This window comes from Anabrus simplex, chromosome 8 (genome assembly GCF_040414725.1).
Source record: "Anabrus simplex isolate iqAnaSimp1 chromosome 8, ASM4041472v1, whole genome shotgun sequence".
NCBI lineage: Eukaryota > Metazoa > Arthropoda > Insecta > Orthoptera > Tettigoniidae > Anabrus > Anabrus simplex.
In genome coordinates, this window is record NC_090272.1 from 211,140,661 (window position 1) to 211,157,220 (window position 16,560).

The 16,560-nt window shown below is 43.0% G+C and overlaps 1 protein-coding gene across 4 annotated transcripts in view; it reads right to left on the reverse strand.

Annotated features, from left to right (window-relative positions):
- The window catches only part of LOC136878707 (cyclic GMP-AMP synthase-like receptor), a 119,163-nt gene extending 107,736 nt beyond the window's left edge, over positions 1 to 11,427 (reverse strand). For 2 of the 4 annotated variants that reach the window (XM_068228910.1, XM_068228913.1), the window contains exon 1: positions 11,312 to 11,427. The gene's annotated coding sequence lies outside the window, so the exon portion shown is untranslated. The remainder of the gene's footprint in view (positions 1 to 11,311) is intronic. The other 2 variants (XM_068228911.1, XM_068228912.1) reach the window with 2 other exon arrangements.
- Positions 11,428 to 16,560: the final 5,133 nt, after the last annotated feature.

Genomic DNA, 16,560 nt, shown 5'->3' on the forward strand with positions numbered 1-16,560 from the left:
ACAGCTTATCTAGGCACCCGGCGATTGAACCTGAAGCTAGGAGCACCACTATCGACAGAGAGTTCCCACGAAAACAGCAGAATGAGCCTAAGGAACCTGTCCTTATGACCATCAAGAAGGACCTTGATCTGGGAGTAATCAAACAGTGGCAGGAACAAGTCAAGCCCTGTAGGACCATGACGCAGTGGATTAGGAGACAGAACACCGATAGTCGACTCGTCCCGAGGGAATTCAAGATGTGCTACCTGAACTTCCGAGTTGACGGAGGAATCTTAATGTACAGGTCGCACCTCTCCGACACGCCTGCAGTAGTGGTGATCCCTAGACAGCACACGACGGACATCCTCGAGAGTTCCACGAGAGCACAGCAGCCGGACATCCAAGAGGCGAAGAGACGTATCAGTCTATCCGACGAAAGATTTTTGTGGGTTAACATGAGGAAAGACATCCTGGTCTATGTGAAGGGTTGCTACATCTGTGCCTGTACCAATGCGAGCAACAGGAAGGCAGATTCCAGTCAGCGAGGAAGACGGCCGCAACGCCCTTGGGAAGTCATACTTCTGGACGTGATGTGTCCTTACCCTAGAACACCACGGGGAAAAACAGGACTCCTAGTCATCACCGACCTCTCGCAAGATGGGTTGAGGCCTTTCGGATACCAGAAGACACGACGGGACGCATCACCAGCCTTCTCCAAGATGAGGTATTCAGCCACTACGGTTACCCACGGTGTATTCTGTCAGGCAACGGGAGTCAGTTCACGTCAAGGAAGTGGCAGAAAATGATGATAGAATGGGGCATGGAGCACTGGACCGTCCCTATCTACAACCCAACAGCCAATCCAACAGAACGACTGAACCAGGAGCTAAAAAGGATGCTGTGGATCCACCTAATAGACAAAGAACATCGACTGTGGGGCCGTCAAATACCGCAGTCACTCTTTGCGCCTCGACGACGTAACAACCGTGTCATCGGCTAAACCCCAGCGGAGCTGTTCCTTGGTCGACAGATATACGGCACCGGGGATTGGGAGATTCGTCCACCACCCACTTCTGGTCAAGATGATGCAGCTGTTTCCCTAGCAGAATGGCAGGAGCAGGACATCAAGGAGATACAAGCTTTGGCCGAGAAGAGGTCCCTTACCCAGGCCAAGGCTCAAGATGTCGAAGAGACCCAGATCTTCCTACCTGGCCAACAAGTACTGCGACGTAACCATACAGTCAGTAATAAGATTGGAGGGTTTCACGCAGCTCTTGCACCTAAGTGGGTTGGTCCCATCGAGGTGGATAAGCAGCTGGGCCATGGGGTCTATTTACTAAAGACCAACCCTCATGTCAAGATCCACGCATCGGAATTGCGGCGAGTCACCCAACCGCTGCGCATACAGAGTAAGACTGGAGGAGAGGCTACTAATGACATAGTACAATCTGGTCATCGTGAGGTGAACGCATCGAGTATCATCGAGGAAGAGGCTGGCAGCGAGGCAACCCCGAATCCCAACACGGCACAAGCTGATCAAGAGGAGGAGAGCACATCCAGCGACATCGAGGAAGAAAGAAGATACAATGTACGACCAAGGCAAAGTCGACGAGTGTGAGAGAGTGTGGAAATTGTTTCAAGTTATAGGAGGTATATTGACGCAAATGTGATAAACTGATATAACTAGAAAGCAATATCCTCTCACCCATGGGTAAATATTGAAAGCATCGAGCTCAAATTATTATTTTACGATTATTATTAATATTATTATGACTTGTGATGTACATCCACTTATTTGCATCATTATTAGTTTACGATCGCATTATTTGTGAGGTTATGTCATGAATCATTTGTTGTATAGAGATATTTATATGAGTTTAGTTAATGTAAGAACCTGTATACAATTTATTATTACCTGTATATATGATTTGTAATCCACTACAGAATTGTGCAACAAACTGAAACATCCAGAATGGTACTGGGTAGACGAGAACTCTGTAGAATATTCTGTACATTATATCTGGGCATTAAGCACTCTAGAGTTTACGAGAAAATATATCTTTCTACAAGCATGGCCATGCACATGTATAAAGAGGCGGTCTTGATGGTAGAGAGGAGTTACTGTTTAGTTGGAGTTATGGTTTAACAGGAGTATACTTGTGACCTCGTGCTGTGTTTAGGCAGACATGCTAGTCAGCAGTCAACTGTTTTAAGTTTGCGATCTTCATGTGGCATGTGCTTAGTGTTAGGCATTTGTTAAAGATGGCGGTTTGTTGATGTGTGTATTTTGTTTGTGACAGCAGTTGATTAGGTTTGGTGTATGTTTATGTGAAGTTAAGGTGAAATAAGTGTACCAATCAGCATTCTGTGTGCGTCTTTGTGGATACAACACCATATGCAGTAATCCCTAGCCAGGCCAGAAATTGGTATTTGGAATCTCCTTTAAAAATAAAGAAACGCACATTTTTTGTTTTCGGGAAATCTACTTAAGAGGGATTAAAATAAGTGAAAATGGGGTGAATTTTTAAAATGAGTATATCTCAAAAACGTAACATGTTACAGACGTAAACAGTGGTATTTAGAATCTCCTTTAAAATAAACATATTTTTTGTTTTTGTAAAATCCATTTAAGGGGCGGAAAGAATTTTAAAATTGGGTAAATTTTTAAAATGAGTATTTACAGTATTATACAGTATCTCAATAACGTAATATGTACCGAAAATTTGTATTTGGAATCTCCTTTAAATACAAAGAAATACGCATTTTTTCTTTTCGGAAAATCAACTTAACCCTTTACTGCATACTGTTGCCCTCAGGTAACATAACTTTTCACCTGTATAAATGGATACAGATTGTGGACAGAGGTAGTTTCACGGCACAGCTTCAACTGTATAGTCAATTAAAGACATATACCAGTGATGCCTTGTTTTTCTTTTTTACATAACATAAAGGGCCCCATACACGCGCAGACTTCTGGAATACTTACCTGCACAGACTTGCCTCTGGGAGGTAAGTCGGAAGTATGCAGTTACCCACACACGCTCAGACTAAATGATTATTTACGGAGGAGGTTGAACACGACGCGCTCAGCTGTTTTCTTTTTAAGATTATGCACTTCGAATGGTTGAAAAATATATACCGGTACGGATTGAATTTTTTTTTTTTTTTTTTTTTTTTTTTGCTAGTTGCTTTACGTCGCACCGACACAGATAGGTCTTATGGCGACGATGGGACAGGAAAGGGCTAGGAGTGGGAAGGAAGCGGCCGTGGCCTTAATTAAGGTACAGCCCCAGCATTTGCCTGGTGTGAAAATGGGAAACCACGGAAAACCATTTTCAGGGCTGCCGACAGTGGGGTTCGAACCTACTATCTCCCGAATACTGGATACTGGCCGCACTTAAGCGACTGCAGCCATCGAGCTCGGTCGGATTGAAATTAATTAGATAGTCGGTATAGAAGATGAGTTGTTATTTGGACATAATGTAGACTCTGTACGAAGAAGACGCGCAAAATATGATTTCAGTTTTCATATTTGTAGGTTACTACGTTTACATTTATTGCCGCAACTCTGAGATAGCGCTTTCGTCGCAAAGTCTCCAGCTGAATTCAAGCAGTGCCAGAATGTCAGAGACTTGCCTGCAGACTTTTTGTCGGCAGACTTATCGGCCATACACACAGAGACATGTCTGAAGAGACTGGTTTGCGCAGACTTACCTCCGACTAAGTCTGCGCGTGTATGGGGCCCTTAAGACAGAACAGCCCTCAAACCAAAAGTACTCCTTCCACCCCATCAACATCCACGCGTACCAACCACCGTTCATTTTACGTAGGCCCTCCCCACCACATTACCACAGGCTTCAGGAGTACCTCTGGCTCAACGTCAAAGACATTACCGACCTACGGTCGTGCAAGTTGTACTTACGCCCTGCAGTACGTACCCATAGCCAGTAGGCAGTAATGTTCGGTCTTTGAATGTTAAAAGCTTAGCGTGAAATCGTGAAAAATCGTATAGCCTATATACCCCGTTATGGCAATCCACATCACATACGAGTGATAAGCTGTTAGTGAAAATGGACAGAACAGAACAGTCAGTGCTCTGAGTGCAGTGGTTGTGTGCTGTTTGTTAGGTACGTTTTTGTGCCATAGTTCTGGCAACTTGCAACGTAATGAAATAAACAACATGTTATTGAGCAATACTTACCTGTTCACTTCCTGTATGCACTCATAATCTATGAAGGATGTAGGGCCTAGTATAGATCCAGTAGGTTAGGAGCAAATAAACGACACGAAGTTCGGGTTAACTAACCTCAACTAAGCACGAACAAACAGTCGCTATCCAGAATACTGAATATACCACTCGGCAAGTAGAAACGGCGTAGTATTATTCTGTCTGAAATAATTAAGAAATACTCTGATAAATCCTCATCTGTTTCTTAAATGAGTTCGTAGTTATGAATTAACATATTGCCAAAATCTTTTGGTCTTACGGTACAGTGGATAAAATAATATACCGTAGTTTTAAATCGAATTAAGGCAAATAGAAAATAACACTAGTTTTGGCTTTAAAATATAGGCTAAATAACTCATACCAACGTGTATACCGCAGTACATTTTCAAATAATTATTTATTGACGTGTAAGAAGTCCGACTCCTTAGCTGGATGGTCAGCATTGAGGCCCTCGCTGCAGAGGGTCCCGGATTCGATTCTCGGCCAAGTCGGGAATGTAATTCTTCTGGCTCGGGAACTGGGTATTTGTGTTTGTCCCAACACTTTCCTCTTCATATTTAGACAACACACCACAATACCAAGCACCATAGAAACACGCAATATTGATTACATCCCTCCGCATAAGGTTAGCGTCAGGAAGGACATCCGGTCATAAAACAGGGCCAGCCGGGCTGAGTGACTCAAACGGTTGAGGCGCTGGCCTACTGACACCAACTTGGCAGGTTCGATCCTGGCTCAGTCCGGTGGTATTTGAAGGTGCTCAAATACGTCAGCCTTGTGTCGGTCGATTTACTGTCACGTAAAAGAACCCCTGCGGGGCTAAATTCTGGCACCTCGGCGTCTCCGAAAACCGTAAATGTAGTTGGTGGGACGTAAAGCCAGTAACATTATTACTTATTATAAAACAGGGCCAACCCCACATTTGCGGAACAGTTCGCACCCGCGAACCCACAAGTGTGGGAAAAGTGGTCGAAGCGGAAGAAGAAGAAGAAGAAGAAGAAGAAGTAAGTTTAGATAGTGTAAGGAATGCCAATATATCGAACATATACGACTCATACGGTTTAATCGCTCTTGGAAAAAAAATAGAAGAGAGTGTGACCATACTGTACACGAAAAATAGGCAAAATGCTATGCGTACTGTAGTATACTTGGTTATATGTACATTTGTGCTGATAGTAGTTTCCATTATTTTCGTTAACGATCGTGTTTAATCAGCTATGTTTCCTTCGCTGCATTAATGAATGAAAGAATCTGTTGTCCCAACGCGGAGTGTCAAGTGAGAAACTTTCTGCAGCTCCAGTCGAAAGAGGATATTCTGATGACATCTTTTGAGTGAAATGTAAACTACGTGCACAGGAATAGAGATTCTTCTTATGCTTATCTGGATTGCCGGGGTCGAACGGAAGTATTGCCAATATCTCGAACATACGTCCCGTACGGTGCATTCAATCAAATACATTGCGAATATTGGCAGCAATGTATATTTGTTTTATTCCAAGTGTAGCGTACCAAACTGTATATTGTGTTGCCATCTGTTGTGTAAAAGGTGAACTATCTCGCACCATCTCGCTCCTTCAAATAAAGACGGGAGTCACGATTAATCTAGATGTAACATCACGCTATTTTGGGCGCTTCTGAATAAAAAAAACTCATGGCTTAGTGTATACTATAGTAACTTACATCCCATTACATTCTTAAACAATTAATATTAACGTGTAAGTATTGCCAATATCATGAACATATGTCTCGTCACGGTGCATTCAGTCTTGAAATGCATCATTTTAAGAAGAAAGGAACATGGGCAAAGTAACATTAGATGTTATCCATTAATACTGCATATTTGTTAAACATTTCTTCGTTACTGTATATAAAGCTTTATCGTTAAATTATTTGCCAATGTTGCCAGGAGTGCATTTGTTTATTTGTTTTATTTCAAGAGAAGCGTTCTGAACTAGACGTTGTGCTGCCATCTGTTGTGGAAAATATAAACTATTTGTGCTATATCGTTCGCTCCCGGAAGTCATACAGAGCGACCGGAAGTCATAAAGAGCCGTCTGCCCTAAACCGGATGAACGAATGAACGAACGAACCTGGAGCGGAGAGCGGCCTCTGACTTCCTGGCTCGCTCCTACCTTCCCGCTCCCAAGTGTCGACTCTTTTGAACGACTCTCAGTTAGGAGCGGGAGCGAATGAGCTAGCTCCCTCAAAAGAGCTAGTTCGACCCATCACTAGTACCTACTAATCAACGAGCTAGAAAGAGGACTATAGAGTGGCTATTGGACCACCATATTTGAATCTACTTGAAAGCCACGTCCGCCATATTGTAAGCGATCAAATCGAGTGGGCTTGTGATGAAGCAAGTACAGAGGCTGCGGGAATAAATACCGTTTCACAGTTTTCTTTATTAGGGAAGCACTCAAAGATGCGCAATGTCTGTTTAAAAGGACATTAAAAATACAAGATACAGGCTACGCACTTACATATTGTATAAAGAAAGAAAATTAGCGCATTTCCAGTAGTCCGAATTACAATACAAATCACAAGACATTGCTAAAAATTTAGACCCACTTACAGGGAATGAAAATATAGAACAGAAAACCTTGAGCAAAGTAATATAACAACATCGAGAAATAATTAATATAACTTTAATAATAATAATAACTTTAATAATAATAATAATAATAATAATAATAATAATAATAATAATAATAATAATAATAATAATAATAATAATAATAATATCTTTCCATTTACCTGGAATTGGAATTTTGTATGGATTTAGCCTAATTTTACGACCGGATGCCCTTCCTGACGACGCCAAACCTAAGTGGAGTGATGTATTTACTATTCCGTGTTTCTGTAGTGGTTTGTAGTATGTTCTGTTGTGTGTAGATGAAGGTTATCCAGTCCCGGATCCAGAGTAATTAACTGTCGACTACCCGGTTAAAATCCTCAACCCGGTCGAATCCGGTGCCCTCTGAACCAAAGGCCAGCACGCTGATCATTCTCTCAAGGAGCCGACACTAAACAACTTGGCAGGTTCGATCCTGGCTCAGTACGATAGTATTTGAAGGTGCTCATATCCCTCAGAACTCCTGCGGGACAACATTCCGGCACCTCGGCTTATCCGAAAAAGTAGTTAATAGGACGTAAAACTAATAATAATTTACGAAAAATAAGTATTCTAGAGCCGTGGGGTACGAGGTTTGAAGTGAACAATGGTGTAATAAAGTATCCCTTAATAATAATAATAATAAAATAACAAGAATTTGTAGGATAAACAATTTGAAATAATTGTTGAAAAAGAGAACAGTTCTTCTTGTGATAATGATCTTAAATCACATAACTTTACTGAATAATTCACTTCGATTATCTTTGGAAGAAGATTATGGTAACGCCGATTTTTATTTGCCTTATGTAGCACCCACTCAGACACGCCTTATAGCTACGATGCTAGGACTGCGAAGGAAGTGTCAGTGGCATTAAGGCACAGCAGCCCCCGTATTTGCCTGATGTGAAAATGGAAACCATGGAAAACCAGCTATCAGTGCTGTCGGCAGTGGAATTAGAACTCACTATATCCCGAATGCAAGCTAAGAGCTATATACCGCGAAGCACGTAGCCAACTCGCTCAGTAGTAGTGGTGATGTAGGACTGAAAGTCCTCATATTACTCCGTATCGTTGGCAGAGGGGATGGGCTGACTAGGAAATTCTAAATATTGTAGGTGTGGCGTTGGACAGCAGGCGTCTTGTAACACCGTTGTTCACTTTATATTTATTTTCAAAATGCCGGGGAAATGTGCTCTGAAGGATACAATGTAATAATAAATAGTGGTCTTGGTTTTTCGTCGTACCGACTACTTAGTACGGTTTTCGGAGAAGCTGAAGTGCCGGAGTTTTGCCCCGGCGGAGTTCCCTTACGGGCTGGTAAATCTACTGACACAAAGGTGACCTATCTGAGCACCTTCAAATACCAAATATGGCAACTTGGGCTCAGAAAGCTAGCGCTCTGCCGTCTGAGCCACTTAGTCAGGCAGGATACATTTTTATCGTGTTTGGCTGCCAGTTCCTACAAGAAAATAAAAGTAGGCCTGATGTGCACGTGCTGGATTGTGCTACACAGGCAACGTAATTCTGCTAATCGCCCAAAACTGTGTACTTTAGTTAAAAAAAAAAAAAAAAATCTTATCTGAAATATGATATTTATTCTTCGTGTTTTCTCTACAATTTATCCAATTGCATGCCACACACGTAGAGAGCATAATTTCTTCGATCTAATCTGTTAAAAGTATCGCACCGTATGCGGAAGAAATTATATGAATGGCGCTTAAACTATGGAGTCGCTATTTCGTCTTGGCACCACCCAGAGCGCTGTAGCAGCCATGTTAGCCACTCTGTACACTGACCGTGATGCGCTTCTCGGCGCCACAAGTCCTTCACAGTCTGCTGAGAGCTTTATCAGCGTAAAGTTCAGTTTAGGCACGTGTTCACGGGTTTAGTGCTCAGTGTGTCGTTCCAATGTCATTTTAATTACGAGGGCGTGTGTATATACATAATACCTTCATATAGTACTGGAAATCTTGTGAGAAAACACACTATGGCTCAGTGCCGCGCGAGCGCTTGACCGCATTACGGCAAAGTGCTAGGCGGGGGAGAGGTTCGCAGCGCAGGCAACCGGGCGAGATGCAAACCCCTAAATAGATTTAAAAAAAAAAAAGGTCCCTGTACTTTGGCGCTATGCTTCTGTAGCAAAACAACACGTTAAAAAAAAACACAAACAAAAGAAAATAAGCTACTGATTGAACACATATTAAGGCCTTCCTGTTCTCTCCTGCGATGCTCTTGTAGTCACAAGAATGATATACTTCATAGCGCCTCCGGACCGGACATTAAACTTCTCGCGTATGATATACCGTATACATGGCACTGCTATGAAAGGAATAACCATCCCTCGCTTGTACGGTCAGCGTACTGGCCTTCGGTTCAGAGGGTCCCGGGTTCGATTCCCGGCCGGGTCGGGTATTTTTAACCTTAATTGGTTAATTCCAATGGCACGGGGGCTGGGTGTATGTGTTGTCTTCATCATCATTTCATCCTCATCATGACGCGCAGGTCACCTACGGGTGTCAAATAGAAAGATCTGCACCTGGCGAGCCGAACCCGTCCTGGGATATCCCGGCACTAAAAGCCATACGACATTTCATTTCATTTCATTTCATTTCATCCCTCGCTGTCTTCCGTATACAGTTTATGCTTCCACTTGACATGTTTAAACCATTACGTGTAGACCAGAACAGGTAACAGGAACCTGTCGTCGGTAGGCGTGCACAGTCCTCAGTCAGCAACGTGAGGAAGTACAAGCGGACTGAGGGGAGAGCTTTGCGCCCTCGTGTACAGATATTTCTAACACGGGCACTGCACTTACGGGGGGCAGGTTTTCACAGCTGCGCTTCAGATCAATATTTTACCGGGCGAGTTGGCCATGCAGTTAGGGGCGCGCAGCTTTGAGCTTGCATCCAGCAGATAGTGGGTTCGAGCCCCACTGTCGGCATCCCTGAAGATGGTTTTCCGTGGTTTCTCATTTTCACACGAGGCAAATTCTGGGGCTGTACCTAGGTCTTTCCTATCCCATCGTCGCCACAAGACCTATCTGTGTCGATGCGACGTGAAGCAAATTGTAAAAAAAAGATCAATATTATTGTTTCAGAGGAGTGTGACAGCCTTCGGCATCCGGCACAGTTCTTATCCTCGCCGCTAGATGGGGCTTCATTCATTCCATTCCTGACCCGCTCGAATGACTGGAAGCAGGCTGCAGATTTTCATTCTTAGATCATTGTTTCCCAAACTGTGTTCCACAGAACTTTATTGTTCCGTGAGATGTGTGTAGGCATGCAGTGATGGTCTCAGTGGTCTAAAGGCAACAATCGGATAGGCAAGGGTTAGGGCAGGAAAGGAAGCGGCCGGGGCCTTAGTTAAGTTACAGTCCAAGCATTTACTGGTGTGAGAATGGGAAACCACAGAAAATCATCCTTGGAGCTGCCGACGCTGGGGTTCGAACCAGTGGCGTATGCTGGAATCAAGACGTGGGCTACCACTAGACTTAGGTTACCCCTTTCCAATAGTTGGTTTAGTGAACGTGAAGCCTTCATACTGTTAATTCCCCTGGCTTGGGGACTGGGTGTTTATGATGTCTTCGCCATTCATTTTATCCTCATTAGATCACCACTAAGCCTATACAGATGCCATGCACCATTATTATTATTATTATTATTATTATTATTATTATTATTATTATTATTATTATTATTATTATTATTAAATAAACACGTTGAATTTTACAGCGGTCGTACCCTTCGTTCACTGGTTTATTAGCTTCCTCGGGAGATCAGTGGTGGTGTCGGACCCATGATCACGGATTCGATTCCAACCAACAAAAGAGAACACTACACCTGAAAGAATGCATTTCAGTTTAGCATATCTACCTGAAAACTATATTACACTTATAACAGCAGCCCTCTAGTGTCTTCCTACAAGGATGTAGAAGTAAACGGGAGTGAAATACCAGCACTCTGTTATCTATATAATTACGCCAGAAATATGGAGGTGAGGAAATAATACGACGAGTAGTGCATGGTTGATAGTTAGCAGTGGCGATCTGACGGAACGAAGCCTAGCACAGCTATAACCTCGGTCCCAGCAGCTATCGGACATAGTCGGCAAGCCGCGTGAGGTGTCTTGAGAGGAGAGGGACGAGAGTCGGGGCTGCAATATCAGTCTCCGATGCCTTGATCTCAGAAATACGTGCGACGTTTTTTCTCGCTGCTTTCAAGTTTTGTAAATGGAACAATGTGTCAGATGCTTACATTGTAATATGGTTTAGACTTCCATCATTCTTAACTGAGGTTTGGGCTTCATCGATAGCCTTGCTAGCCCTCAGTATACGCCACTGGTTCGAACCCATTATATCACCCACGAATGCAAGTTCACAGCAACGTAAAGTGAACCACGTAGCCAACTAGCTCGGTAATTTTAAATCTTAATGTATTTGTTAGTTGAGATACTTAGTGTAATAAAAGAGTACAGTAAGACTACAAAGAACATACCGGTACCTGAAGCAGTTATACTGATGATAAAAAGTGCACTCTTCCAACTCCGAACGCTCTCACCACAAAAAGCAATATGCCAGCACAGCAGCTATTATGTCTTCTTCTCTTTATCCTATATAATCTGAGTGTAGATAACGAGTAGCAAGGGATTCCCTATTCTTGTTCGATTTTATCATAGCAGCCACTACATCTGTGTTATCAATACATTTATTACAAAGATGGAACAAAATAGTTTATCAACTCCGCGTTATTTCATAACAAGCAAATTTCTCTTCCTTGTTAGCTATTTATTAGATTTGAGAGAAGGAGTTCATCAGTATCTCAGCCTGTTAACAGATATTTCAGTGAAGTTGGTGTGGTGGTACTGCTAGTCTCTCGTGAGTAGTTCTACTCAAAAGTAATCGAGTGAGTATCGTTATCTGATACTCATGAGTGATAAAACACATATCTTCCCACCATGAACATTGATAAAGTAATCTCCGGTACTCCCCAGGCATTCATTTGCTTAGTAAATACATCCATAGGCGGAGATAGAACAATTTACAGTACTTTGAGGATGGACCCCTCTGCAGGAAACAAAATTGGCCACCTCGAAGAAATCGTATAAAACCTATCAATAACTCATAAATTTAACTACAGCAGATACTTTAATGCAGTTTATATCCATAATATATAGAAACGACTTACTATAACCGCCTCTGTAGTGTAGTAGTTAGGCTTGGCGTCACACGAATTGTGCTGAAGGCCATTACCATCCGGTCACAGAGCGATTCAGTCATGTCAACAATAACATACTGTAGTCGGACCAGTTCCACCTTCCCAAGGATTCTCCTATCTAGTCACGATGATTGATTCTCCCACTGGCCAGAAGCGGTTCCTATAAACGATAGGTATTACATCAGAAACAGTAGCATCTCTTATTCTATTCGCATGGATTGAACGTTTCGGAAAACCGAAATTCATCACGACCGACCAAGAACGGCAGTTTGAATGCGAACTTTTCAAACGAATAACGCATACCAACCAGCACCCAACGGAATGATCGAGCGTTGGCATCGGCACCTCAAATAATTCCTGAATGCTCACCTCAATGATGATTGGGTCATGAACCTTCCTTCGGTCCTTCTTGGATTAAGATCCTTACATTATTCCTTCCTACAGTAGGTACGACTTGTGCAGAACTGGTCTAAGGAGCGCCAATCAAGCTCCCTGCCCATTTCTTCCACAGCCTCTCAAATCAGCAAGATATGCCAACTTTTCTGTACAAGTTACAGGATAATATGAGAACTCTCCAACCTGTGAAAGAACATCACTCTTCCCATTCGATTTTTATTCACTCTGAATGATCTCAGTTTGAATATGCCTTCGTGCGGCCTGATACAACAAGAAGACTTCTTCAAGATGTATATGATGGTCTCTAAAATGTCAGTGGAGATGCTGATTACTGTTTGAAGAGGAAGTAAAACTCCATATAACACTTCGATAAGGGTTACACACCGCTGCTGGTGCACACACACCTGTAAAATACGAAGAAAACAAGAACTTTCTTCGGTGGAAAAATTGTCCCTTTCCAAACAGGCCAGAAATTTATTTCCCCTGACTGAGTACAGGCAGGCCAATTTATACACCATTGGACAGAGGGAAAACCCCCTATGGGTGGGAGATGTAGAATAACACCCTCTGTATCCCCTGCCTGTCGTAAGAGGCGATTAAAAGGGGCCCCAGGGGCTCTTAACTTGGGAGTGTGGGTTGGTGACCAGGGGGACCTCAGCTGAGTCCTGGTATTGCTTTCACTTACTTGTGCCAGGCTCCTCACTTTCATCTATCCGATCCCATCTCCCTTGGTCAACTCTTGTTCTTTTCGACTCCGATGGTATTAAGTTTGCGAATCCTAGGGAGTCTCATTTTCATGCCCTACATGGTCCTTGTTTTCCTTCAGCCGATACCTTCTTTTATCGTTCCCCAGTGGGTGGGGGCGGTAGAATAACACCCAAGGTATCCCCTGCTTGTCGTAAGAGGCGACTGAAAGGGGCCCCAGGGGCTCTGAACTCTGGAGCGTGGGTTGGTGACCACGGGGCCCTAAGTTGAGTCCCGGCATTGCTTCCACTTGCTTGTGCCAGGCTCCTCACTTTCATCTATCCTATCCGAGATTCCTTGGTCAACTCTTGTTCTTTTCCGACCCCAACGCTCTTAGGTTTGCGAGGGCTAGGGAGTCTTTCATTTTCACATCCTTCATGACCCTTGTCTTTCTTTAGCCGATACCTTCATTTTTCGAAGTGTAGGATCCCTTCCCTTTTTTTATTCGCAGTTAGTGTTATATAGGGGATGGTTGCCTAATTGTACTTCCTCTTAAAACAATAATCACCACCATCTTTCAGCTGAGTCCTGGCATTGCTTCCACTTACTTGTGCCAGGCTCCTCACTTTCATCTATATTATCCGACCTCCCTTGGTCACCTCTTGTTCTTTTCCGACCCGAACGCTATTAGGTTTGCAAGGGCTATGGAGTCTTTCATTTTCACGCCCTTCGTGGCCCTTGTCTTTCTTTGGCCGATACCTTCAATTTTCGAAGTGTCAGATCCGTTCCATTTTTCTATCTCATTGGTGTTATGTAGAGGATGGTTTCTAGTTGTACTTCCTCTTAAAACAATAATCACCACCATCACCACCACTTCTCAGCTGAGTCCTAGCATTGCTTCCACTTACTTGTGCCAGGCTCCTCACTTTCATCTATATTATCCGACCTCCCTTGATCACCTCTTGTTCTTTTCCAACCCCAATGCTATTAGGTTTGCGAGGGCTAGGGAGTCTTTCATTTTCACGCCCTTGTCTTTCTTTGGCCGATATCTTCATTTTTGAAGTGTCGGATCCCTTCCACTTTCATACCAGCCAACCAGGGGCGGCTCTATCTTATGTGCTGAAGTGCTGCAGCACATTGCCTATTGGAAAACTAAATTACGTTAAAAATATAATCTACAATCAAATACAGTGCATTGAAAAAGACGTCAGCCAAAGAATAGGAAATTATTCAACACCCCTCACAACCAGGTAACTACTGGTGAGCTCCACGCCGGGTGCTGTGCGTTCACAGCTCAGCGACAATGTATAAGCTTTTAGCCAGAAACCAGGAACTCTGCCTTTTGTGCATGCGTGCCGAACTTTTCTGATACAAAGAGAATGTGTTCCGATAGGCTGTGGAAATGTACACACGAGCGGTGGAGGAGGAGATGAGAATAAACGGTAGCTATGTGTCTTGGTTGAAGAGGAGGCGTTAGAGAGGGCGGGAGGCAAATGAGAATATGATGAAATATGTAAGTAGTGTCAATGTATTGTGGGAAAATGGGGTTAGAGTTGTAAATTAGAGTGATCTAAGAACTGATTTAAGATACGTATGATTGTGGGAGAGGGCTTGTAGACGAGACATGTAGTATGGGTTGGAGACTATGATAGAATTTGCCCTTCTGACATGCAGATGTTGTCCATGTGTTTTGCCATATTTGTCGTTGTTGTGCTTTGAGGAGAGATATGAAATCTGTGGCTGGAACAGAAAATGTAGCTGGGGTTGTAGATAAGAGGGAAGCCTCTTTCGCTAAGCGATCGGCTCGTTCATTGCCTGGTATGTTCTTATGTGCAGGTATCCAAATGAGGGTTATTTGGACACCTGATTGGTGTAAATTGAAGAGGATGTGTTTGACATTATAAACATACCAGTTCAGCGTAAACTTGTTAGATTTTAGTGTTTGTAGCACGGAGAGAGAGTCAGTGAATATATTAGCAGATTGTATGGATGAATGTTTGATGCACAGTAATGTTTGTCGTATGGCAAGGAGTTCAGCCGAAGAAATAGAAAAGTGGGACGATAAGTGAAACAATTCAGCATACCGAGTCTGTTCGTAATAAAAAGCAGCGCCGACACCACAAGAATTTTTCGATCCATCAGTATAAAAATTGGGACAGGCATTAGTGGATGAAATGCGAACTTTTTTAGAATGTAGAGGAAAAAATGAAAGCCGGTAAGGGAGCATAGCAAAAGAAGATTCTTTAGAATGAATAATAGTAGGAGTATATTGAATCACGTCGTATGCCACAGAATAGTATGGTAGCACATGACTACGAATAATAGTAGATTTAAAAGGGGAGACAGACTCAAATGCCCAAATTAAGGCAGGGGCTCGGCAAGGATGTGTGATAGGTGTTGAGAATGATTGAGCGAGTAATAGTATTTTGGGTAGAAGGTTATTGGAGAGCACGAGAAGTCGTTTGAGGAGATACTTCGATGCTAGAAATCTGCGACGAAGGAGAAGAGGAGGGTCACCAGTTTCAACTAATAAGGCATTAGTAGGTGTGGTAGACAACGCACCAAAACAAACTCGTAGTGCTTGATTTTGAATTGTGTTGAGGGATTGAAGGGCAGATGGTGATGCAAGATCAATTATATGTGCACAGTAGTCGAAACGAGCACGGATGGTGGAGCAGTAGACTAATTTTGCCGTAGCAGGATCAGCTCCCCACGAACGACGTGTAATGGCTTTTAGGAGGTTAATATACGTGGCAGTACAGTTGCGTAGGTGTTGTATATGTTGGGAAAATTGTAATTTACGGTCAAGGATAATGCCAAGATATTTATGGTGCGAACGTACGGGAATTTCATAAGTATCGAACAGTAAAGGCTCGGAGTTGTAAACCCGCTTGGTAGTAAAGATTACTGCAGAGCATTTATCGGGTGATAAAGAGAACCCATGAGTGTGTAACCAGGACTGAACTTGAATGAGCAGCCGTGTTATGCATTTGCGAGCAACTTTATGGGAGAAGTAGAGAACTATGTCGTCGGCATACATAAGAATTCGGGCAGATTGGAGGGCAAGTTGCTCGAGGCCGGATAATTATAAAGCAAACAGTATTCCACTGAAGATATCACCTTGAGGGACGCCGACAGTAGCTTGACGAGGGGATGGCGTAGTGAGAGGAGGTTTGAAGATTAGAGTGCGAGACGTTAACAGATGACGTAGAAGAGTTATGAAAGTGGTTGGGATGCCTTTCTGTGATAACACATCCCATAACATATTCAGGGGGACGTAATCAAAGGCACCTCGTATATCGAGGAAGACAGCAATAGTGTGTTCTTTTCGAGATTTAGCTAATAAGATGTCTATTATAAACATATTGATCGCATCCTGAGCATTTCGACCCTTACAGTAAGCATACTGATACTTGGGAAGGAGGGAATAATATTCTAAGTACCAGAGA